Genomic DNA, 27,287 nt, shown 5'->3' on the forward strand with positions numbered 1-27,287 from the left:
AAGAACAAAAACAAATTTGAAAAAAGAAAACAATGTTGACTTACCTGATCTGATTGAAAGATTTATTACAAAAATAAACTCATCAAAACAATGTGCTGCTGACATGGAAACAGACACACAGATCCATGGTATAGAAGAGAGGCCACAAAAAGATTCTTCACATATATGGAGAACTGGTTTCAACCAAACTGCAAAATGGGGAAAGGAAGCTTTTTCGACAAGTAATACTAGAAAACCAATAGCCACACACAAAAAAGGAACTTCAGCTTGTACTTTGTACCCTACCTAAAAAGTAGGTCAAAAGGATGATAGACCTAAAGGCAAAGATCTCAAATGGTAAAACTTTTAGAAGACAATCTTTGTGACTTGGGGTTAGGCAGATATAGACAAACCAAGAGTACAGTTCAAGAAAGAAGTCATTAAGGAGTAGAATTTCAACAGAATCAAAAACTTCTGTTCTTCAAGAGACTGAGAAGTTATAAATTTGGAGAAAATGTCTGTAAACCATTGTTTCTGCTAAATTACTTATATTGAGAGTTTAAAACTCAGAACTCAATAAAGAAAAAAAAAAAAACCAATCCAACTTAAAAAGATACGCAGAAGATTTGAATGAACATGTGGCTGAGGCTGTAGGGTAGAGCACTTGCCCAGGTGAGGCCCTGGATTTGATCTCCAGCACTGCCTTTCTTTTCCGGAACATTTCTTTCTTAATTACCATTAAGTTGAAGCTTCCATCTTCCCTTTTTCAGACTTCTCTCACTGTGCCTCTGAACAGGCCTGATTCTTTCTTTTTAATGAGAAGTTTTCATTGTCAAGGCTAGTGCTCAAACCTGTTCATGCTAAGAAATGTGAAGACTGTGACATGTACTTCATTACCACCTGCTCCTTGACCCCCTGCTGCTCCTCAGCCCCCTAGTGCTCCTCAGAAACTCTTCTTCAAGTTAAAACCCCTCCTAGATGACCCTCTTGTCTTTTCTGTTTTTATCTTCTTTGCTTCATTGCATTACTCCCTAAATCTAGATAAACTTTGTGATGATTAATTTTAACTTGATGAGCCAAAAGGTGCTCAGATTAAACATTGCTTCTGGTTATGTCCATGAGGTTATTTCCAGATGAAATTAGCATTTGACTCAGTAAAGAAGAAACCAGTCTGTCTATCCATTCTTCCATCTCTCTTATACATAGGTGTAGGTTCTATTTCTCTGGAGAACTCTGACTAACACAAACCCCAGGACATTTTTCAGGTACAACAAATCTTTTGGGCACAACAGTCAGAGTCCAGGAGAGACTGCTACAGTCCAGAGGAGAGGAGACCATGGTCACTCATACTAGGTGGCAGGGGTAGAGACATACACTGAAAAGGGGCTGGTCTACCTCACTCTCCAGAGCTACTGACCCTCCAGATGGAAATCCTCAATGTCACTCACCATTTTCTAGTCATCCTTGTACCCCGCAATGCTTAGTGTATTAGAGACCATATTGGATATGGATATAACACATCACATATCTCCACATCCATCAGAAATAAGTATTTGTACTGAGGACCGTGGTTAGAAAGATCTCACCCACACTATTCCTCTTTGGTCAAATCTCTGGTTTTCTTTTTATAAAGTCTAGCGTCATTTAAGGGAAGGGGGGTGTGGAGAAAAGCAGCAGGCACACCTGACTACAAGGCTCTTCTGTGTGGTGAAGAGCTGCCTCTCCCACACAGAAAGCCAGCATCTCTGTGACTTTTGCTGCAAATTCCAAGGTGGAACACATTGTTATGCATGTCATTAGTATTTATGCAGCAGCCACTTGTGTTAAATGATTTCTTCCTAAGAAAAATCCCTTGGAGTCTTTTTCAAAGCACAGCCTTGATGAAGATTCAGAATAAAAGGAGTAAAACACCTGACCCTCTGGTGCCAGATGAGAAGCAATGTGCTCAGCTTTCTCTATTCAATTCCCTAATGACCATTCCTACATAAATCACAACTAATTGGAGGACAAACTGTCTTGAGGAGGTGAGGTGCAACTATCACTGCTTTAGCTCCTCTCAAAACTCATCTGGTCATCATGCCTGCAAGTCTCCATTTGGTCGCCCCGTGATATCTTTCCTCTCTCTCAGATTGGTAGCCTAGACCAGAGACGATTCTGATAAAGCCAACATGAATCAGAACAGTCACTACACTAAGTCACTTCTCCAGGACAAAGAGAGGTGTTGCTCTTAGTAACACCAAAGGCAACCACTAAACTTGGTTTTCCCCAGGGCTCAGGGATATAGCTAAGTGCTTCTATAACTGTTTGGTGTCTACACCATAGAGTGAATTCCTCCATTTCACTGGCTGTCACTATGTGTATTTCACTGGAAAGGTAAAGGCATTGTATTTTAAAAATGAATAGCAGGAATGAGCATTATGGATAGGTATGGCTTATGACAGGCAGAGAACAAATCATGCTTCATGCATCTGAGTAGTAGGAGAGTAAGTAGCCCTACTAACTTTGAATTCTCAAACCCTTTTATGATATTGATTTGGTTTCAAAACTTTAGTTTGTTTGAATTGAAATTTGGGGCAGCAATCACCACTTTTGCACTGCAAGGTAACATATACTGGTTTTAAAGCTAAACTTAATGAAGGGCCAAATATGGAACTGTATAGATCAACAAAACACTAAAAATTGTAACTCCTATTGGTTCCACTAGAAGCAATATTTTGCATTCTGGTAATGTACAAGCTAAAGTTCTTTTCAGCTTATTACACCAATTTGACATAATTAAAGTTCACTTAACCGATTTTACACGTATGGTTAGTACTTCTGCCTATGCAATCAATGTATTACAGAATTAAAGATATCTCATGAGGTTTCTCTTGATTCCATGTCTTTTCTTTGGGCATACACTTTCAAGACTACATTAAATGGCTATTTCTTCTAACTTCTTTTATTCTCGTGGAAGTGATTTACAACTTATCCCAATAGTTGAAAAGCCTCTTGACAAGAGATTCTCCTTTCAGGACAAGATTGCAGCCATTTCCATTTGTATATTTTCACATCCTTGACAGTTGTCCTTTAGTCTCCAGTTCTGTCTATATTGTAGCTTTCCTGCCCACTCAGCCTCCCCCTAGGGCATTTTCTTCCCCAGTCACCACCACCCATGTGGTCCTCCAGGTCTGGAGCAGAGTGCTCCATGTTTGCCTTTCAAACATGAGGCAGACCTAAGTAGAGCAGGTGAAAATGCATTATGACAATGCCACACAGAACACCCACCCAGCAGCAGATTAACAAGCTCGTGGTCAGATGAGGTCTACTGAAACTCCTATTTGACCGCAGCGCTATTTTTTTTTTTTAAATCTTTTTAGTTGTAGATGGACAGAACACATTTATTTATTTATTTATTTATTTATATGTGGTGCTGAGTATTGAACCCAGTGCTTCACAGATGTCAGGCAAGTGTTCTACCACTGAGCCCTAGCCCTAACCCAACACAGTACTATTTTAAAAAACTATGATGCATACATAATAGTCATCTTATTATGTACCATGAGATTTATAGGCCCATTCTTTATCTACATTCTCAAAGAGATTAGGGGAAAATTTTAATAGATTTTGCAAAGTTATTTTCCTCTAAGTCATACCAACATTTTGTATCCCACTGTGTTCTTTTGCCACTGTTTTCATAAAGCAGGAAAGCCCACTTTGGACTCCTTGAGGGAGACAAGCCATTTCCTATTCTTTCTGAGTAATATTGTAAGGCAGAGGCAAGGTTTCTGCTCCTAAGCCTCCTTTACCCCACTCCCAGAGAGTGCATCGGCAGTCAGTGTCCACTAAATGAATGCTATGAATACTGGGGATGGTTGCTGCAAGTGGGAGGCTGGCACTGGGGACAAAAGATAAGGAATGAAGGGCCTTGCATAAAAGTCTGTCCATGTGGGTGAACTGGTGGGCTGCCATGGTTTGAGTCACTTACACGGTGGAGGTGAATACAGGCTGAAGGCGTTCTGTCAAGCTGTACATTAGGTATGTGCCCAGTGATGCTGTCAGCAAGTCTGAAGGCCATAAAAACTCTCACAATTCAATAGCCAGCTGAATATTTTCTACCTGTAGGGACACATGATAAAAATATCTCCTCTTCAGAGCATGGTGCCTGGAGGGCTTGTGATAAGAGGGATCAAATTTTCCTAATGTTGGATCACTAACTCAGAAACTCTGGTGTATTCCCTTAACTGAAATTGCAGTTCACTCAAATATATTTGCCTAGGAACATGGATCAAAAAACTCACCTAGCTTATCAGAAGATTTGTAAGAACGTGTCTCTGTGGAACGAATGAGGCAAGAAAGGTATTGCATCTGCCAGAGAGTCATCATCAACAGTCTGCTGGCTCATCCTTGCTCCATTAAAAGTTACATGTATCAAGTTCTTAATTCACTCTTCAAATGTTCTTTATGGAGGATCTCCTACACAAGTATAAATTTATACTAATTTTTCTCCATCTGACTTCTCAGGTCAAGATCTCTATGACTAATAAAGTAATTTCTTTTTTTTAAAGAGAGAGAGAGAGAGAAAGAGAGAGAATGTTTTCTCAATATTTATTTTTTAGTTTTCAGTGGATACAACATCTTTATTTTATTTTTCTGTGGTGCTGAGGATCGAACCCAGCACCGCGCACATGCCAGGCGAGCGCGCTACCACTTGAGCCACATCCCCAGCCCACAAAGTAATTTCTTAACTAGCCTTTGGTGAGCCTTTAGCATACCTTAGCACCAAGGGCTGCTGGTACTTCCATGAAGAAAAATCCTCCAGAAACTAGCAATATTAAACAAACAGAAAGACAGAATTATGCCAACATTACCAAGAAGATTCACTTCTTCAAATTTTAGTCTATCAGTAGACTCCTAGATACTCTAGCATGAACAGAGGCCCAATGGGTCTTAGAGTGAATTCATTCAGGAGTAAAATGTGAAATAACTTTTTTTTTTTAAAGAGGAGGAAAGACAAATACATTTATACTTGAAAATACAAACCTATTTTGTCAAGTCAAAAAATACAGGTAAAGTAACAGGCCACAGTTATCCAAGTCTGTCTGTCTGTCTCTCTTTTTTATCCTATTTTTTTTTAGATTTTTTTTAAAATGAAAATTTGTTATATATGACAGCAGAATGCATTACAATTCATATTACACATATAGAGCACAATTTTTCATATCTCTGGTTGTACACAAAGTAGAGTCATACCATTTGTGTCTTTGTACATGTACTTAGGGTAATGATGTCTCTTTATTGAATGTTTTCTCAGCTGCTGTGAATTCTTCTCTGGAGTCAGTAATGACATACAATGCTGGACATACACATTTTTAAGTCAACGACACTTGTGACCCTGGATAGCACAGGACACACAAACCATCACAAAACCTTAAGCATGGGCAAAACTGTGCCAATCCCAAGCAGACTTGGAGGAAATGACTAACACAGCAAATGACAAAGGCCACTTGAGGGTCTGATATTGTTACAAGGATAGAATTAATGCCTCTCTCCTATGTGCTTCTTCTGCTAAGGAGGTCAAGGATGTCATTGAGAGTTCTACAGGGAGAAGCCACTGTCTGCCCCAGACATATTGAAAGGCTGCCCTCTTGATGGCAAGCCATCAGTTAGAAAGAGTCCTCACCACTGCTGTCCAGTGTCTTATTGTCACATGTAGAAGATACTATCCTGGTGGGTAAAATTGCTCAGAAGCTCTGATAATTCAAGAATAAATTATTGAACTTATTTCTAGAAAAATGAAGGTTTGATTCTTTAAGTAGTGCAATGCAGTGGATAATCACTGCTGTCTCTGGAACTAGATTTCCAACTGGTCTCCCCAGCTTCACCTTCTACTCCACACTCCCATGACCTACTCTGTCAAGTGTTAGGCTCTTCCTAGGGCACATCATAGTTCATCCCATTTGTGTGCTCTTGTGCCTTCTCAGCTTGGGACACTTTCAAGCCACCTCTTGCAAATCTAAAGCATGTCTACCCTTTACATGCCAATTCTAGACTTCTTTGACAATCCAGTCTACACTCCCTCCTTTTCCCAAAATGTCCATGGTATTTCTCTGTCACACTCATTTTGGGATTTGTTGAATCAAATTCAGGAACAAAGAGGAAACTCTCTTTGCAACAAAATGATAGGTTCTGAACTGTTGGGTTTTGCTTTTTTCTAAATTTTTAATTTAATAAAATAACATTTTTTAACATATCTTACTTATTCTGTCCATTTGTCTGGGAAGCATTTTAATTCCACAGGTAGTGCAATGAGAACCTACGTTCAAACTTGTTTACGATTTATCAGAAATTCTAGGTTCAAAATGCATGAGCCTCCCTCAAATGAAAATGTATTCTCTGATGATATTGCAGAGGGATCTTTTTTATTGGTCCTTTAGGCAAAATAGCAGACAGTCCTTTCTTCATAAGGATTTTCAATTTACATTGAAAAGGAAAAAAAAATCAAGCAATAAGTGGTAGTTAGGGTTCACTTCCAGCAGAACATTCAAAAAGCCATAAGAGCCTGGACAAATGTCAGAGGGAGGAAGTTCCAATGGGAGGCTTGAGGCAGAAAGGAAACCCAACCCCTCAGAAAGAAGGAGTAAACACTTTGGACAGCTACTCTTCCAAAGATAAGAACAAAAGGCAAAACAGGCACATTCCCAGATGGAGTTGAGTAAAGGTAGAAATGACCATCGTGTGTTTGGTTTGGGATTCTAATAAAATGGACAGTGCAAACAGTGACTTCCATCTCTGGACTCAAGCCATTGTAGTGTCCCTACAGAAGGAAGTACAGGAAAGGTCATTGCCTTTCTGCTTGTGACATTTGTTTGTCCTTTGTGCTGGACCACAACCATTAACTTTCTCCCTTTTTTGAGGACTCTTTGAAAGGAGATTCATTTTGCAGATGCACGTCCACCCTCCTGTTCATTTTCTCTGACTGATAAGAACCATGAGGGTGTGAAAGAAGAACACAGGGACAGCATCCAAACATAACAACCCTGGCTGTGTCTGCCTGAACTCCTGTGCACACTCTGTTCCCAAGACAAGATGTCTAATAACCCTCAGACCACCACACCCTCCTCAGGCAGAAAAGGTGCCTAATTTTGCTGATGGACAGGTGCAGAAGCCCTCCACTGTTCACTATTCTGCCCTATAAAAGAGATAAGGGAAGCATTTGTAGCACGACAAACTAAAATTAGCATCCACTGAGCATTCCACACGGGAGGCTCCAAGTCTTAAGTAATGGCTTTTTTTTTTTTTTTTTTTTTTAAAGAGACAGAAGATAACCACTTTCTTTGTCCTTGGTAAATTTCTTACTCCCTTTGTCCTCATTCTGAAGCATAGGTTTTCTGGCCAGTGGTCTGAATGGAGGGCAGAAGGTGTGGAAAAAGACACTCAGGCTATATATAAAAGGTAGGGGCAAGGGGAGATGAGAGGAATAGTAGCTCAGATTCTGATGTCCAGTGCTTATGCCCTGCTTTCAGATTTTTTAATAATGGAATTGATTTCACTCTCAGCTTCCACTTCTAGTCAACATATCCAAAGGGTGTTGTTCAGGTAAGTTTAAAAGAGGAGTGCCAAAAGCCCCTTGCTCTAGTTCTACCCACAGAAACAGATGCCACAGGCTCCATCCCATGCACATCTCCTCGGCTACCAGGCATGAAAGGCTCTGGAGAAACAGCCAGAATCCAAATTGCCTCCTGATGTAAATGAACTGTATTCACCAAAGTGTGAGCCAAGCAGAAAGCTAGTATGGTTCAATGCATGGTGATGAGTGGAAGGTCATCTTAATTCAAAGATTAAAAGCCAATTAAGTGGCTATTTTTTTAGATATAAGATGACAAAAAAAAACCTGTTTTGTGAGACAACAAAGTAAAGGGAAATTGTGAGAATATATATATTTCCTGCTGGGAGCCTCAGAAAGATCCCTTTGCATGGAGTCCCAGCACTATATAGTGGCCCTTTCAAAGAATTATAGCTCAACCTGCTCACTCCCCAGGGAAAGGTAATGCTCCTTCCTAACTCCCTGTTAACAGAACATATTCATTAAAATGGCTCTCCAGTGGAGCTGGTGTTTCTGGTATCAAACCACCCTGTAGTTCCTCTGCTCTATCCAATAGCAAAACAGCTTTCAAGGCACAGGATTTGGCCTAGAAACTAAGGAATCCCTTCTGTGAAGGAAGGTGCTCTACATGGGGAATGAACCTTGCGTCCATCAGCACTGGACTGTGGCTAACTGAATAATAGCAATGACCCTGAAGAAGGGGAGACCTCAGGGAGCCTGCGAGAGCACTGGGTGGGAGCTGTTGTAGTGTGAGGCTGGGTTCTTGGGCTTGTTCTGCCTACCTGTCTCTGGGTGTTTCAGACATGTGTCTTTTCCTGTCTGAGTCTTAATCTCATCATTTATAAGATAAAACGAGACCAGAGGGACCCTCTGAGCCCTCTGGTTTTAACATTCTCCAAATCACATAGATGCATGCTGCACACTGTGGTACACACTCTCTCAGGTCTCTTCCTAATGCAGTGACAAACATACTCTCTCTGGTCTCTTCCTAATGCAGTGACAAACACAGCCAATCACTGTGTAGTTAAAAATAGTAAAGTCCATCTTACAAAATAACAGCAGAGCATGTGAATTATCTATGCATTTAAAAATGTCCAACACACAAAGAGTATCTTCCCCTGAGAAGTGCCACTCCTGCTGGGGAGGGGAGGTCTCTTGGCAGGAAGGGAAGGGAGCTTCACGGTATGAGAAAGCCTTTCTGTTGGGAGTGGCAGAATGTTATGCTCATATCTTTCCTAAATTCCCCTAGAGGGAATCATAGCTGAGTATGAGAAGTTTATGTAAATTTTCTGTCTCACTTAAGAGAAATTTAAACTGTCAACACTTGCATCATAAAGCAGTATGACTATTCTTTTCTTCTGGAAAAATCTGAAGACACAAATAACATTGATTCGACAAATATTTATGATGTGCACACTGAAGGAAAAATGATGTGCCGGGGTAGTGGAGGAGAGAGGGGAGATGATGTCAAATAAGAACAAGGTGACTGAAGCACAAACCTACTCCTTGAGAAGTGTGCATCCCAGAAGCGAATTGATAAGTTCCTCGTGATGAAACAGAGGCAGGACTCAACAAACACCACAATGCATACTTCTCCCCACCAGCAGGCACATGATTATGTGCTGGGAGGACAGAAAGAACACATATTGAGTGGGATGGGGCGCAGGGCAAGAAGGGGGTTTTTGGTGGATGCAGGAAAGCTTCTTTATGAAGCATCATTTCAGCCTGTGGCTGAACATGGCTTTTAAAGATCAAGGAAAGAGATACAGAGCAGATCTGGTCTCCTTTGTGCCTCCATAACTAAAATGATGGGCTCTACTAACTGGGAAGGGCCAGTTTACAGGAACAGAAATAGGGCCAACCAGAGAGCAGCTGATTTCTTTTAGATTGCCTTGACCTGGGATGAATCTGAAGACAACTCACATCCTGGCCAAGAATCCTGGATACTCCTCTATGTTCAAACTCAATGTTTAGGAAGTAATCTTGTTAAATATATATTTATATTCAGAAGCACAATGCCAAGCTTCCTGGTCTTGCTTCCTGGCCTTAATACAAAGGCACTATTATTTTTCTGGAAAAGGAAATTATTCCAGTATCCCTGCCCAGGCTCTGAGGACTCCTGTTTGCCCCCAATCTTCTTTCTCCTCTTGAAAGGACATCAAGAGTTATAATTCACACTAGCGTGGGACACCACAGGGGGTGTAAGGTCAAAGCAGCAATGGTGCTCTTTTGCTTAAGTCAGGGAACCATGTTTCTGAGTGAGAACAATTAGCATCACTTCCCTTGAGATCTGCTATCCATTAACAATTCAGCTGCAGGGCTGGGTTCATTTCATTTTAAAATGTAAGTTGAGAACCTAAAATTGGTAATTGGGCATTTAATTGGGTATGCAAAGGCACTTACTGGATTTTAACGGCTTCAACAGGTAATGTTTAAGAACATTAAAAATTAGAGCAATGATGAATCAGATGCAAATGGAAAGTGAATAGATTTTGGCACTATAATTTAACACACTGCTAACTAGTATTCTGAGCTGAAGACTTTGAACTTGTTTGGTTTTCTTAAATTTTCTTATATGCCAGAGGTTATCAAAATATTTTAATTTTTAAGCTTAGCTTCACCTCTTACAAGTAAAACTACACCTTAAAAGTGTTCTATCCAATTCAGCAGGTACATATTTGGCTTAATGAGCAATATGTATTGCATAAGCCTATAAGGACTACCAAGGAGTATGAGCTTTATTCACATAGCATACTTAAACAGCAGAGTGCATCTGTGAGTATATTAGAAATCTGGCCACTCACTGGGGCATCCAGAAGATAGTCAGCTGGACGTCTGTTAATTGAATGGAAGAGTTCTTTTATGATGGACCACAGCCAAAGACCTCAAAGTCATTTATGAACACTGCCAATGCCTGCTGACTACTGATTCTTTTTTAAATCTTATTTTAAACAAGTAGTACATTCATATGATTCAAAAATAAACATTAAGCCATCTTACTCCCACTTCTGTGCCTGTCTACTCATTCCTTTCCCTTTCTCTTGCTTTCTTGTATATTTTTACAGAATTTCTTCATGTAGAAACAACAAATAAGAATAAATGTTCTTATTAGCCTCCTTTCTTATACAAAAGTTCATACTACATACTTTTTTAAAAATTTAACATTACATCTTGGAACTCTTTTGAGATTTATAGAGTGATCCAAATTCATCGAAATATTCTTCCTTCTTTGTATAATCCTTACTCCACCCTGAGGATGCACCAAGGACTATTTAACCAGCACCTCCTCCCACTTAAATGGACAGAGTTCTTTCCAAACTTTTACAATTCCAACAATGCTGCATTGAATAATCCTGCAAGTATATCTTGAGAATAAAGTTCCAGAACTGAAATGGGTTATAGGGTCAAGAAGAAAATGAACTTATAATTGTAATAAGTATTGCCATGAGCCTTCCATAGGCAACGTCACACATCATGTCCTCCTGCCAGAAATCTATAAATCTCTATTTTCCCACACACACATGCCAAGTTGGTGTCTATAGTCTAGTTATATTTCTATAAACCTGAGAGATGAGAAATTATATTTCAGTGTATTTTCAATTTGCACTGTCTTAGTAATAGTGAAGTTTCTGCATATTTAAGGTCTACTTATATTTATTGCCCTTTTTTTCATACTGATTTCTAGTGGCTTTTTCTATGTATGGAGAAATTAGCCTTTTGTGATATGAGTATTCTTCCAGTTTGTCATTTATCTTTTGTCTCATAGTGACCTGAACCAGGACATTTGGACAGTTTTCTTTTGTTATATTCTTTTAAAAATAGTCATTCAACAATCTTTTCTTCTTGGCTTCAGGATTTTCAGTCATGATTAGGAAGTCTTTCCTTACTCTAAAATTACCCACTTTTAAGTAGTTTTCTGATTTCATTTTTTACTGTTAAATATTTTATCTATTTGGAATTTATGAAGGAATATGGTATCAGGCATGCATCCAACTTTATTTTTTCCAGATGGTGATTCAATTTGTTGCAACACCATTTAACAGTTCAGCTCTTCCTCGATGATCTGAGGAAAATGCTGTGTGCTCCACACACTTGTGTTGACCGCACACTCTACAGAATCTTCAAGCTCATGGGACACCTGTTCTGGGATTAGGGGAAGACCTAAACTCAAATATCCACTGCCCTTTTCTGAAACAGCTTTCTTAAAAGACATGATGGGACTTTCATCCCCAAGACACAGTTCATCAGCTGGTCTTTTCTCTGACTCAAATTCAGTAATTGCTTTCCTCTTTAGATGGGACCTGGTCTCTGATGAACAATTTATGTGAGAATGCAAACTAGTAAGGGGCTATTACGCCTATGCTTATTCTTATGGCAGTGAAACTGTGGACAAGAAAGAATGACTAGAGAAGTACATGGTACTTAAAGTTCCTATTGCTCAGTGTTTGACCTGAAAAGCCACGTGCCTCACATGCATTTAATTTGGTAAACATAAGACTACTGAAATTCTATAAAATAATAAATTGTGAATCCTAAAAAAAAAACCCAAAAAACAAGAAAACAAGCAACAAAAAACTAACTGCCAAGTAAATTTAAACTATTAGAGCCATGCCATTGAGGAAAGGAATAAAACAGCTTCCTTTTCACAAAATGAAAGGAAATTTCCATCTGTTCAGTTCATCATTCCCATTAAATAATTAATAATCAATAATATATAGAAAACAATATGAAAGATTGATTTTGCTATGGCCATTTGAATCTTCCCTATGGCCCTACATATAACATATGTTTATATAAAAAGAAAGAAACCATAGTCAGAATTTCCTTCTTTAAAAAAGAACAAGAAAGGAATAAAATAGAAGTACAGAGTTCTGTACCCTAATGCTTTTCCTGTAATCCATTTGATACTGGAAGAAATACTTAGTATCAAAATATTATCGATTCAAGGAAAAAAATCAAAACCCTTGCTCCTCTGCCCCAGGCTGGCTCTCAGTGGTGGATCAATATTTCTTTTCATTCAGACTCCATGATCTCATTTGGCACACTTTTACTTTCTTGCTTGCACCCAAGATAACCAACTCTCAGGGTTTGTTTGACGGCAATTCTATTATAGTCCTAAACCAATTATTTTAAAAGAGACGAGGAAGAAAAAGGAGAGGAACTGTACAAACAATTTGACAGAATCCATTTTCTTCCTCCCCTTTTAATGTTTCCTGCCTCTCCACACAGCCTTTCTTTCCCTGAGCTCCAGGCACTGTTTTAACAAAACAGAAACAGGATCTTGGTTGGCAGGAGCTGTCCTCTGTGAACAATAGAAAGCCAGGCAGAGATGAAGATGCTCAAACAACTCTAGCTCCTGAGGGGCCATGAAGGGCAGCAACCCCCCAAACCAGCCGCCTGCTCCCTACCTGCTGCTTACATGGGAACAACCCCTGGATGATTTGTTCCTTGTTGCTTTTTATCCTCTTGGTGCAAACTCTCTTTCCTCACCTATAAAATGGTGAATCTGTTTCTACTAATAGGCTTGCCAGCCATGTGCTCTGAGAAGGATCTGGGTGCACCTGTGAGTGAAAGGCTGAGACACGACATGACGTTACTAAAGGGACACTTGTCTTCTCTCCTGCACATGCCCTAACTTGTCTTGTGCAAAAGGGTCCTGGGAAAATACTTTAAAAGACAGGCTTATTTACTACATTGTTCACAATATTTCCCAGAGAAGCCAGTGGAAAGTTTCCCTAGCTAGACTCTACCAAGAATTTGCTCCTGGTATTGGGGGTGGGGGGAATACAAGGACCAGAAACAGGAACAAAGATTTTGAAAATTTCCCAGACAATGTAAAATCTACTGCAACCCCTCAGGGGCATATTAATATTTAGTTCACATCCTCACAATTACTACACCATGGGTATGACTGAAGCTTATCCTACCAAAGGCGTTCTGCTCTATGTGTATAGAGGGAAGAACCGCTAAAGACAGGGAGTTGTAAATGGAAAAAGTACAGGAAGTGGTAATAGGATCGCATTCCTGGGGCAGGACTTTCAGTCTAGGTGCAGGACTCACTGCACTCCACCATATGGCACTGGGAACCTGGGCTCTGAAGTGAGAGTGAAAGGTAAAGGGGGCTTAGGAGCTAAAATCTAGAAACAGCTCAATTCCCATAAATGGAAGGCATATTTATTAAAAATGACCAAATATAAAAAAGTGGGTCATGATGGTTCAGTGATGAGAACATGTTGTGAACCACTGGTTATGATGACTCTAATTCTGTACACTGCAGTCCTAAAAAGAAGAGGAGGAGCACAGACGGCCAGAAGGCAGAGAGGAAGACTCAGACTAATAGCATTGTGGGGCAGCTCCAATTTCTAAAAGGTTAGATGAGTCACATTTCACAAGGTTTTCTTCATTCCTCCACTGACAGGGTGTCTTCTCACTGCTTTGAAATTCCCCAAAGCAAAGATGCTGCTCAGAGACTACTCCATTGTTTAGAGACCATTGTTTTTATACTCTTTTCACTCCCCTACTCCTTAGGACTTCTCCCACACACTGTATTTAACAGATGATTTAATTATGAAAAAGCTACCCAAAGACTGGATCTCCTAGGTTTTCGGAAAATCTGAACAGAACAGAATGGTGGGAACACAGGGGAGAGGCTCATTCGGAATTCACAGGCCACTAACTCCAGGGTGAAGTTCAGAAGCCTCTCGACACCTTTCTTGGAACTCTAGGGCTTCCTGAATCTCCTCATGTTCTGAAGACCGTGGTGGGTGGCCAGAGCTCCAGCCAGCTGATACCGTTTACATTGGAATATTCCTCAAGTTATGACAGAAAAACAAATCCCTGTCTAGGGAATAGACTTCAGCAAAGAACTCAAGACAACAGTGGAGCCTCATTCAAAACATCATGAAAAAGCCACTTAAACTTTATAGCAGGAAAACACTTGAAACAAGACAAAATGTTAAGATGACAAGTGTACATCAATAGAGACGACATTCACAAATTCAGTATATCTGAAGACAGTAACACAGTTTCCTACTGAGGTCCATTTTTAACCACCCATGATGGAGGTAGCTGGGCTGGAATGGAGTTTACCTAAATTCCCTGAAGACAGGGGGACAGGATTGGCTCAATACATTATGCAATGTTTTCATATAACTTAATATTATGTAACAATTATAATAATTATATTTGGTGACATGGAAAGATGTTTACTTGGTAAAGGAAATTATCAAACAATATGTGTATATGTCTCATAAAATCATGCCTACTTGGCTATATATAAATATCTTCCCAAATACTGTGGACTTCTCCTGGCAATAACATGGATGCATTTTTAAAAGCTGATAATCTGAATGGGCACCCTTAGGTGGATAACTGCAACAGTGGGAGCAGGCACTGCTCTGGTCATCACTGGAGTATAGAGATGCAGAGGGTGGTAATGAGGGAGGAAGCATACCTCACAGGCTAGTAACTGCCTGGAGGGACAATGCACAGGGCAGATATATGAGTTTCCCCAGAGGAGACTCACTCCAATTTGCCCCAAATTGAATGCTAGTGACCTATGGACTGAGTGGTGAAAATCAAGACATTAGCTTTCTCCATCCTATTCCTTGGCAAGGTCCTCCCCTCACTGTCTGACACAACCCATCAAGGCAGGTTCCTATCCAGAGCAGCCATTGCCCACAATGCCTGCCCTTCTTCTAGGGTACTGGATTTGGAGTTGGGGATTTCCCACACTGCTCCTAAGTGTACTAGCCTTGAGATGCCCGAGCTTTGGCAGATCTGCCTTTGCCTCCTCCTCAGACCCAGCAGAAGGAGATGAACCCACCATGGCCTGCCTGACCTGTCTCTAGATCTCTCCTCCTTGCCAAGCCTGCACTGGGTTGCATCTACTCAGCCTTCTTCCGCATGTCTCAATGTGGCTGTATTTATTTAGGCATTCTCTTCCAGTTCCCTACCCTATCCCTAGTCATTCTCAGCAAAGCTTCAAAGATAAATAAATAAACAGAAGCTTTAAATTAGATCTCCCTAAACTTCCTGACTGACTAGTTCTAGAATGCCACTTTTCCATTATAAATCCATTTGTTCATATAATCCCTCATACCAAATCAGTTCCACTTGATACATTATTCAAATTTATGTACCCAAAACTATCAACATTTTGAAACTGTGCATATTCTCTGAGTCAGTAATACCATTTCTAGAAACTGCTCTTGAGGGAGTAACAGTGAATATGAACAAAGCTTTAATTAACATGACTAAGTCATGACATTGTTTACAATAATGAAATATGAGTAATGAGAAGGACCGGTTAAATATATTCTGCAATATTTTCATATAACTGAATATTATGCAACAATTATAATGCAATAAGATATTCAGTGACATGGAGAGATGTTCACTTGGAAAGATGGTCACTTATGAAACAATATGTGCATACATATCATAAAATCATATATGCTCGCTATATATGAATGTCCCTCAAAATACTGTGTTTCTTGGAACAACTGTTTATTTCTCTGAATGTCCCAAGGTTTCTATAGCATATATTTGTTTAAAATAAACTATTTATAATAGTTTGGGGTATACAGAAAGTTGTAAAGAGAACCCAGAAACTTCCTCTGTACTTCTTACACAGTCTTCCCCATGATTAATATCCTGCATTAGGTGGGGATATCTGTCACAACTACTTTATCCAAACCAGTACAATATTGTTAAGTTAAATTCATTCTTTACTCAGATTTCCTTAGTCTTTACCTAGTATGCTCTTCCTTTTGAGGATCTGCTCAAGGATACCACTACTATTTTCAAAATAAAAATTATATAGCTAAAATTATGATCAAGAAATCACAAAATTTATGTCATAAACCATGGAAACAGTGTTCACAAATGGCTAAAACCTCAAATATTGAATCTGCAACTGCTGAGGGTCTATGGAAGTATCTAGACACGGGAACCTTTTATAAAGTTTCCACATTGAATGCTTTCAAAAAAAGCTGTTAGACGTGGAAAAACTCCCCAAATATTCAGTTTATTACAGAAAAAAATGACCCACTGAACCTGTTGGTCTGGAATTGGTTGGTGGAGTCTCCACTGTGCTGTTTTGGTTCTGCCCTCTTATTTTTTCTTCCATAGTGTCTAAAGCACCCTGGGATTCTTCTGTAAAAGCTAATGAAAATGTCAGACTATCCTTAAAAGAATGCTTTTAGTTTTAATTAATTTTTTTGTTTATATATGACAGTGTAATGCATTAAAATTCTTATTACACATGAAGAGCACAATTTTTCATATCTCTGGTTGTATACAAATTATATTCACACCAATTTGTGTCTTCATACATGTACTTTGGATAATAATGTCCATCACATTCCATAATCATTTCTAACCCCATACCCTAAAAACTGTTTTGAATTGGAACTTTCCAACAGCATAAGCACTTAACTGGCAAACAAAAGAACGAAATAATAAATTGTTATTTACGTGGGGAGGGGAGTAACAAAAACTAAAACTCTCTTTTATTAAAGGATGCCTTCCCTATTAAAAGAAATCTCACACTTTTTAGCATGCAACTGTCTAGCTATCTTTGCAAAATGAACATATCTTATTCAGAAGAAAAAGAAGGCTTAAGTAAGCCATTGAGATTCAAAGGATTCATCAGCCACTTTATTCTGTGCAATGGGACAAGCTACAGAGACTAACCTAATCCTTAAAAAAAAAACAAAAAAGAACAATTGCCTTATGGCAAAACATACTTATGTCCTCAAAAGCAATTTTAATGAATTTTGGTTAAAATGACCTGAAGAATAGTTGCAAACAGCTCCCAGTTTCTACTTTCCATTCATAATGAAAATTCAAGAACAGAAGGTACCAGTATTTTGTTTTCATTTTAAATTTCAATGACACACTGAAGGAATTCTATTTTGACTTGTTTCCCAAAGGACAATAATTCTAATATAGCTCTTCTTTCCAAAAGCAATAAAACCCCCAAAGCTTTGCCCAGCTGAGCCAAGAGTCAATAAGAGATGGGCAGCACTTGCTGACATGGCATTTCAAAAACTGTCCCTTTATATGCCCCCCAGGTATCCACAGAATGCCTTTGCATCAAAGGAGTGCTCCTGGCAAATCAATCGTCAGTGCTGACTTTCCAAAACTCTGAGTGTATTTGGTAAAACATGCATCTGTAATGCTTGTTACTAATATTATTTATAAACCCTTCTCTATGTTTGCCCCATGAGAGGTACACTCAAAATGAAATACTGAATTCTAAAGCTTCTCACTGTGCCTTGACACAGCTTTTCCCTTTACATTTAAATTCATGCTATGTGAGTAAAAAAATGGTTTTTCCTGGATTTTCCGGTACCAACTCCACCACTTGCCCTGTTAGTGCTCTGCTTTGGTCCAGTCTTGGAAATCAAGAACCAAAGACAAGGTATTTCTTTATAGGGAGTCTCAAGGCGTCAACCTTCCTAGCTCAGGATGAAATAAAACTGGTGTGATATCTTTAAAAATCTGGGAGGAACAGAAAAATTTTTGTGGCATTTCTATTCTTTACTTTAAGAGAAATGCTTTAACAAAAAAATACATCTGATACCTTGGATTTGGAGATTTTTGGAGATGTCTGCTACCTCTCTCAGGTGTGCCACTTCTCTCAGTATTCACACTCTGGTGAGCTTTCCCATTTCTAAACTTAGTGTCTGAGCAGAGAGTGTTTTCCTATACTCAAGATTTGACATATCTAAAGGCCACAGGATAAACGACTGAGGCTGACAGTCTTGCTAAGAACAGGTGCCTCAGGACCCTAAGAATGCTTGGAATGGTTGGGCCTTAAAGATCATCACACTCAGTCAGTCCCTTACCTTGAGAGGGGAGGCCACCAAGGGCAGAGAAAGGCAGGTCTGTCCAAGAGCATGAGCTCCCATACAGCTCTTGGTTCCTCTATGAGCAAGAACAGTTTGACTAGTTAACTCATAAATGATAGTTATCTCAGGTATGAGCTCAAGGTTTGCCTTCTCCCTGAAAGTCCTCCTTCATATTCAAACTGGTCTTCCCAAAATATCTTTGACTTCTAAGTATTTTTAGTTTAAAATATCCCTAAGGGAACATAAATCCAAACTATACTGAGATTCTATTTCTTCCCAGTCAGAATGGCTATTATTTAACAAAAATAAAATAAGAATCAAATGCTAGCAAGGATGTAAAGAAAAAGGAACCCTTATGCATTCCCTCAGTGAGAAATGTATATTAGGACAACCACCATAAAACAATATGGAGGTTCCTCAAAAAAACTTAAAATAGATCTACCATATGATCCTGCTACACCACTCCTGGATGTTTATCCAAAGGAAATGAAATCAACATATGAAAGAGATCCCTATACTTCCATGTTTATTGTGGCAATAGTCGCAATAGTTAAGACAAGGAATCAACCCTAGGTGTCAGTCAACAGACAAATGGATGAAGAATATATGGTGTATAAATACACCATGGAGTATTATGCAGCTACAAAGGAGAATGAAATTCTGCCACTTGCAGGACAATGGATGGGATGGGGAACACCATGTTTAAGCAAAATAAGCCAGACAAGCATATTTCTCTCATGTGTAAACTAAAAAAAAAAAAAAAAAAAAAAAGGATGATCTGAAAGTAAGATTATGAGGAAAGAGAGGGCAGAAGGGAAGGTAAATACGATCAAGGCACAACATGTGCACGCATGTAAATGTTGCAGTGAAACTCAATTGTACAATTAATACATCAATATTATAATAATGATAATTTTTTAATGATAAAAAGAGGGTAAAATGGAGAAGTATTGTTAAATGTAGAGTTTCAGTTTGAGATGATGAAAAATTCTGAAGATGGATGGTAGTGATGGTCATCCAACAATGTGAATGTACTAAATGCTGACTTTACATAGTAACAGGAAATGAGCTACCTCTTGTGGCAGATGCCCATTTACTTTACATACAGAAATGTTTGAATATAGTTCTTGGGTTCCAGAAAATAAACCTGGTTTGCCTTTCATTTACAATGATCAGTTTTTGAACTTAGTCTTCATGAATTTCCTCTTACTCAGTAAATGTACCTAGCTTCTTCCTCTATGTTTATACATTGCCTTGACTCTTTAATTGCTCAAATCCCTAACCCCCTCAGGTAGACCAGAATCTCCTTCAGTGCAGGGCTATCTGATAAATACTTTTTTGTATATAACTCACCCCAGTGGCTTCAATTTCATAAAAGAGAGAAAGGAAGAATTAGCTATTTTTTATATTTTACCCTTTGACATAATCCTCAACTATTTCCAACTTTGGAAACACAATAGCATGGTGACTAAAAACATCTTGTTTTGGAGTTAAATAGACATGGCTACTACCTCTTATCTATGTGGTACAAAGACACCTAAACTGCAGTTCTCATCTATAGGTTATATTCTAAGTTATCATTTATATAACAGGAATGATAATAGTAACTGTAAATACAAGTTGTTACTAAGATCATAAATAAGATAATGCACTTAATGATTTCAGTGTGAGATGTGACATTAAGCACTCGATAAATGTGGTTATCTTAATAATAATTCCTGTGAAATCTCTGAAATCTAGAACTCATCAATAATTCTGATTATATACTCTTGCTAGTTTATTTGGAAATTTGATAATATCAATTTTATGTGGATTGCCAATAATTTCATTGTCAATAATTCCATTTACCTTTATGATTTGTCAGTTCACATTAGCTTTAAAAATTTATTCTTTCTCCATGTAATCTCAACTTTCATCTGACTATCAAAGTACAATTATCGTTCTATATATTACTTTAATTTTGTAACATATGCTTTCTAAATACCTTAGAATAAAAAAATAAAGCAATTAAGAAGGACTTACGATTAGTGAGTAGATAAATTTCAACCACAATCCAAGTTTCCCAACTCCGAATCAAGCCTTCTCGAACACCTTGCTGTTCCTTCCTTGAAGCCAATCCTTAGCTAAAGTATCCTCAGTATCTGAAGAGGATGGTCCTAGTATCTCTCAGATACCCAAATCCATAGATGCTAAAGCCTCTAACATAAAATGCAAAGGTATTTTCATACATCCTATGCAAATCCTCCCTTACACTTTAAATAATCTCTAGACGGCTTATAATACCCAGAACAATGTAAGTGCTACATATTGTTTAGGGAATGAGAAGAAAAATCTGTATGTGTTCAGTATAGATGAAACATCCTTTTCTTCAAATATTTTCAGTTCGAGGTTGGTTGAGTCACAGAAATGAAGTTGTGGAATGGAGAACCAACTGTTCTGAGCTGTGCTTTCTCCCTGAGCCCTCTCAAAGAGGCAGCCAAACAATTGAGCAAGAACATGAATGCCCTTATGCTGTGTTTCTAAACAGCCAACATGGAACTCTAGAATTTCATCTAGTTTCTGCACCACCCGAAGTGATGTCAGAGCTCAAAGCATGAGTGAGAACATATTTTGACAGAAGAGTTATGTATTTTTCATCCACAAGTTTATGAGCTCGACAGTTAAGGCTTTGGTGAAAAACCTTCTTAAATATTACACTACACATACCATGTAATCCTTTCCCATCCTTTGGTACTTTATTTTAGTATAGCTATTTTTTAAGTGTATCTTCTATTAAAAGGTAAGTTATATAATCCTTCCTGATTTTTTTTCTCAAAATCAGTAAAATTCTAAACCTGTCAATTTATAATAACTAAAAACTATATAATTTCAAATAAAAGCCAAACATTATACTAAGAACACATTGGCACTTTTAATTTCTCATTTTCATCATTTGAGTTTAATTTCTCCTATTGCAAAAATAAAAAAAATGAATTCTGTCTTAAAGGAAATTCACTCTCTTCAGCCCTCTTTCCTAAAATCTATATTTGGATTCAACAGTCAGTGGTCTGAAGCATTAATGGGGCTTTCCATTGAGCCATTACCTTTTTCTCTTTTTGTTTTGCAAACAGGGCTTATTAAATCTTTGCTGTAGGCGCTGGGTATGAAGAACAGTGAGAATGTGCTGATGTGAAAGGTTTCACTGAACTCAAGCAAATCATTTCTGATTTTCCACAACTCTGCAATAGCAAATGCTTAAAAACCATGCTGATGGGGTGGCAAATACAAATTCCTATCACGCTAAACATGATAAAGGAAAATCAAAAACCTACCTGTCCCCCTGCCCTTGGGGTTTAGATGTTGGCTACATATGTTTCCCACTAAGTATATTCCAGTCAGTGTGAAGGACAGATCTTTGGTGCTGGTACAGCTTAAAGCAATCCTACTAACAGTGTCAGGAAGAAAGTGGTGCATATTTTAGGACACCCAGCACTTCTTTCTTTTAGCTATATCCATTCTATTTTAAGCTCAGAGATACAAACACACACACACACACACACACACACACACACACACACACAAAGTTTAAGAACACACAGTTTAGATAACTATGCTATTAAGCTTATTAACTAATCAAGTGACAATATTTAAGCAAAACCAATATAGTAGCCTTCTATTACTCACATTATAGACAGGCTAACAATTCCAGGTGAGGCTGTAGTCTTCATACACACTTTTACTTGTAGTCTGACTAAAATGACAATAGGGAGATTGTGTTTGAAAGGTATAGATCCAACAAAAACAAAATACAAAAGAACACAATATCAATAAAACTTTGCAAGCTAGAGCCCAAATGGATGGGTGGTTAATGACCCAAGCAGGCCCAGGAAAGCTGAAACCTAAGTGGGCAGTAGGGAAAAGACAAAGCAACCCAATGTACAGCAATGTACTCCCTAAAGACAAGCATCTTCTGGCGTTAGGTACCTTTGGAAGCAGAAGTAAAGATGGAGCTAAATTGAAAGAATGGTTGAAAGTCTGTTCAAGAAGCAATAGGATGCCCCAGTTCCTTTCTGTTTTGACAGGTAGGTGTTGCCTTTTATAATGTTTTCTATGCCATGCACAGTTTAGGGTAAGGTACTAAAAATCACTGCGGTTGCTTTTCGTCAAAGAGAACATTCATATGCTTAGATTTAGACTCAGCTCCCAAGATTCAGGCAGCCAGCCCATACTTTCTACATGTGGAACATTAGGAAATCCTTTCCTGGGGAATCAATCTACAAAGAAGAGAGTAAAACAGATCTTTACATCCAGGTTCCCCCATGAACCAGCATAGCTGGACCTCCTTACAGTCTCCCACCTCCCTTTTTTTTTTTTTTCTTTTTTTTTTTGCCTTTGTAGTGCTGGAGATTGAACCCAGGGCCTCACACATGCTAGGCGAGCACTCTATCACTAAACCACAGACCCAGACCTGGACCTCCTTATAATGAAGGCTGAGAGTAACAATGTCCAACACACATTCAGGGCTTCTAATCAGCTTCTAAGATGCTGCTCTTAAATATGAGCAGATCAACCACAGATCACTAAGCCAAGTCTCTAGTGCAACAGTTAGAGGCCTAAGTAGACAGTCAAAAGCAACTGGGAGAAAACAGGAACAAGGCAGTGAGAAGAAAAGTTTTAGAAATTTAACATTAATACCCTCAGAAAGAAAACAGAAGATGGTCTATTCATAAAATAAGATGTATAAAATAAGAACATCCAGAGGGGAAAATATTATATATGTATGCATGTATGAATTTAAAAAACTCAATCTAACAAAAGTTAAGAAAATCTCCCAAACTAAAGTTGGAAGATAGAAACATGTAAAATTAGAGAAATAAAGCAAGAGGTCATACAGATGAGGGTCCTCTGAAAAGAAAAAAAAAATCCATGTTATTTATTTTTAGCAGAAATTATGTCTTACAATGAAGGACTAAACAAACAGACATGAGGTTGAGCTTTCACAAATCCCAAACTGTACCAAAGAACTAACCTGCAAAGAGACTCTACCATCAAGAGGCTGCCTCCTGAAGTGGCCAGCTGCCACTGTTGTTGCCAGCTCCAGAAGCAGGCTAATGTTGCCAAGAGCAGGGAGTCACAGCTATGGCTGCTGGCTGCAAAGATGGGCTTTACCTGCCACCACCCAAACAAGCAAAATGGATGCCAATCAGCCTGTTTTCTGCTTTTCACAGAGCTGGTGGGCCTAAAGTGGGATCCCTGCTAATACTGTCCCAGGGAAAAGTCTCCATGGCCAGACTGGGCAACAGGTAAAAATAAGCAAAGGTGAATTTAAATTAAGTTCAGAACACGAGCTGCAAAAAAGCCTAGGAAATACAGATGGTTAGCTTCTAGCCTGTGTAAGGAAAGGAAAATATGCAGTACCCAAAGGTAAACGAGAAGAAAGTTGAAAGGTTTGTGAGGTAATTGACCAAATCCATCACAAGGTCAGCAATGTCTGAATAATGAAATATCAGAAAGAATCATTCATTCATATATGTATATATATATAAAGTTGATTCAAGAAAATTTGATATAAATGAATTTCAACACTAAAGGGGTCATAAATCAGAGTACAACAGATGAAAAAAGATGACCCACAGATAGTTTACTATGAAATTGTAAAACACTAGGAATTTAAAGATCTTACAAGTTTTCATAAAAGAGAGAAATAAATCAAAAAGAAAAGATCAGGAATTAAAATCCTTTGGGGTTCTTCAACAGCAGAACTGGAATCTAGACTGTAGAAGAACAACATTTCCAAAATTTCAAAGGAAAAGGAAATTTGTTTCAATATATTCCTCTGAAATAAATTGAAACAGGCTATTAACAGGGTATTCAAAGTATAGTAAGCCCTTGTTTATTCCTCAGAGGGAGAAGTCCTGTGTAGAGATGGACACAAACTGCTAGTTGAGTGCTCTATGCTTCATTTAAGTTTGGTGCATTTGCTCCTTTATAATTCTATATCGAGCCAAGCTATCAGTCAAGTATCAGGGTAGAAGCATAGGCAAGCTGTTCATGCCAGTGCGCTGCATTTATCCTGGGCTCTATTATCTGTCTTCCTAAGATTTCTCTTTGCCTCTCTCCTATGTTGAATATCTGTTTCCTGTATCTCATGTTTTCTTCTTGCTCAGTTATACCCTTGTTCTCCAGGGATTTCCTAAGGGAGAACTTATAACATCTGTGTACAGATACCTTTGTACAGTGTGATAATTGTAGGTACAAATAAGACCTAAAAATCAATTAGGACAAAAGTTTGCCTCCACCAGTGATGAAGTCCTTCCAACAAGCTTATGGATATTTCATTTCCAGGAAAAAATATGGCAAATATAAACAAAAGGGCAATTAGTGGAGATTGAGTATCTCCTCAGTGCTACTACCTCTGTAGGATATGTAGGGGCTAATTTGAATACCCCACTTATATATGTTTAGTTTGAGTGTCAAAAGGTAAGTGCTATAGGTCAGATTATGAATGTTTTCCAAAGACCCATGTGTTGAAGGCCCGATTATGAGCATGTGGGAGGTGGTAGAACCTTTAGGAGGTGAGGCCTTGTGGGAGGAAGTCAGGTCACTGAGGATGTGTCCTCGAAGAAGATATTAGGACTCTGGCTTCTGCTTCTCTTTTGCTTCCACCATAAAATGAGAAGCTTCTGCCACACTTTCCCACCATGATGTACTCATTTTCACAGCCCCAAAAGCAATAGGCAAACTGACCATGGACTGAAATCGGCCTTTCCTCCTTCTAAGTTGATTGTGTCAGGTATTTTTTCACAGTGATGGAAAGCTCACTAGCACAACAAGGAAAATGTAATTCAAAAGTTAGTAAAAGACTACAGTCTCATTTCACATTAGAACCTCATCATTAATTAATCCCCCTCCCTTTCTGTAAGGAAAGGAAAATATCAGGAGCCCCTCTAGGGGACTTACTTAGATTACAGTATTTAAAAGGAAAACTATCTCATTTGACTAGATAGAGAAAAATTGATATTCTTTCCATCCACCACTGGAATTAGCCTTGAGGGCACACATATGTTCTTTATAAATCAGAAAAATATCATGTAGAAAAATATTTAGGTAAAACTTTGATTTGTTCAATGTGTACCTAAAACATGCTACATCATCTATTTATTTTGCTTTAGAAATTAGAGGTAGGCAAAGGACTTGGCAAGTGAGCCAGATGTTTCAATGTTCTTTTAAGAGAGAAATAATCCTAAGAAGGAAGAAGTCTTGGGGCTGCATCTTCAGAAGGTAATCCTGATCTGGGTCAACCACACCCTTTGGATTGAGTCTCTCTCTTTCCAGAAGAGTCATGGAATGCAGAGCTGCTGCCCCTCTACATACTATCTCCTTGTGGGCATCTGGAGCAGACTCCTGTACAGGTATCTGGATCACAGTTCTTGTGCCCTGAATGTCACACTAAGAGCACTCCAGATGTGATCTTCTGTACTGTCCATACTGACTCCAACTGGCCTGCAGACAGTGAGGTCTGCTGAGCTACAGAGGGTCACATGGGAGAATATCAAATGTGAGGTACTCTGCCAATATGCCACCAAGTAGGTGTTTGAGAAGAAACAGAAGCAAGTCAAGCGTATCCACACATTCTCAACTAGCAATTACTGTAAATAGAATTCCAGTGGGTCTGAGGGAGTAGAACAGAAACTCTTTTTCCACATTCTGCTGCTCCAAAGAGCTCTGCAGGGAGACATTGGGCAAGGAGGAGAGCCAAGAATGGCATTCCCAATAGCCAAGCTGCAAGGGGGACACCTGAACTCTTATCTTCCAAGCATGATGCAGTGAATACAATCTGTCCACTATTCTCTCAGTTGGCAGAAGCAGTCCCCAGACTCTCAGAATTCCAGTGACACAAATGATTAAAAAATTATTCATTTTAATCATTCCCTAAAAACCATCCTTCAATCAATTTTATAAATGAAGAGACCCAGGTACGTAAAGGCTAAGGAACTTGCCAAAGTCATGTAGCTTGTGAGCAGCAGAACAGAGATTAGAACTTAGGCCATCTAGCTTCAGAGTCTGTTCTCACTCATCAGGCAGTGCTACCTCACTAGGCTAGGAACCCCCATGCACTGAGAGTGTTAGGTAATAATACATATATAAACAAAAGCCCCCAGTTGTGCAATATATAGATATTAAAGATGGATCTAGGACTTCCAATTTTGACTAATATCTTGTGAGTAATATGGAACAAAGGGTCACAGCAAAGAGCATTTGGGGCTATAAGGTATATACTCAATGAACAGCTACTCTATTCTCCTGCCTTTAAATGGGAATAAAAACATGTGCCCCTCCCTTTAACATTTTCTAGGCATTCCAAAGCTAGAAAACAGACTTCTTAAGTAATTCAACTTCACAATCACAAATAGAACATGTAAGGAACAGCTAATTTTACAGTAAAATAATTCTGGTCTTGAACTCCAGTTCACTCATTCCATCTTTTGGACAAGTGGCACTTTACAAAAGACCATGTAATAAAAAAAGTGATAAAATATAAATATGAATGAAATTAGAACCAATGATCATAAAAATAGGTATATAGCATCAAGTCAAGGGAAAGGGAAAAAGCATGTGGGACACAGGGCATGGTAAAAGCAGAATGGGATGAGGCAAGTCCCATTAGGGGATGTGGACTGGTTTTAGAAATTAAATAGGACTATTATGATTAGGTTTATAGTTTAGAAATAAGAAGTTCTGGGAGAGCACAGGAGTCCTTGAATGGAAAAGGACAATAAAAACAAAGACCACTTTGTAAAGTACCTCAGTGTTTCCTAAGAGAGGAGATACAGTCCCGAAGCAAACCAGCGTAAAATGACTAGGACTTGGAACTGACTTAAATGTCA

General features: G+C 38.7%; 1 protein-coding gene across 5 annotated transcripts in view; it reads right to left on the bottom strand.

The window, feature by feature from the left end:
• Stxbp6 (syntaxin binding protein 6) overlaps positions 1–27,287 on the bottom strand; it is a 235,482-nt gene that overhangs the window by 60,927 nt on the left and 147,268 nt on the right. The window contains exon 1 of one of the 5 annotated variants that reach the window (XM_076850127.2): positions 22,084–22,106. The exons of the other annotated variants lie outside the window; for them this stretch is intronic. The gene's annotated coding sequence lies outside the window, so the exon portion shown is untranslated. Of the gene's footprint in view, positions 1–22,083; positions 22,107–27,287 lie in introns of those variants that run through there. 5 annotated transcript variants of the gene reach the window in all.

This window comes from Callospermophilus lateralis, chromosome 3 (assembly GCF_048772815.1).
Source record: "Callospermophilus lateralis isolate mCalLat2 chromosome 3, mCalLat2.hap1, whole genome shotgun sequence".
In the NCBI taxonomy this organism is placed as follows: Eukaryota; Metazoa; Chordata; class Mammalia; order Rodentia; family Sciuridae; genus Callospermophilus; species Callospermophilus lateralis.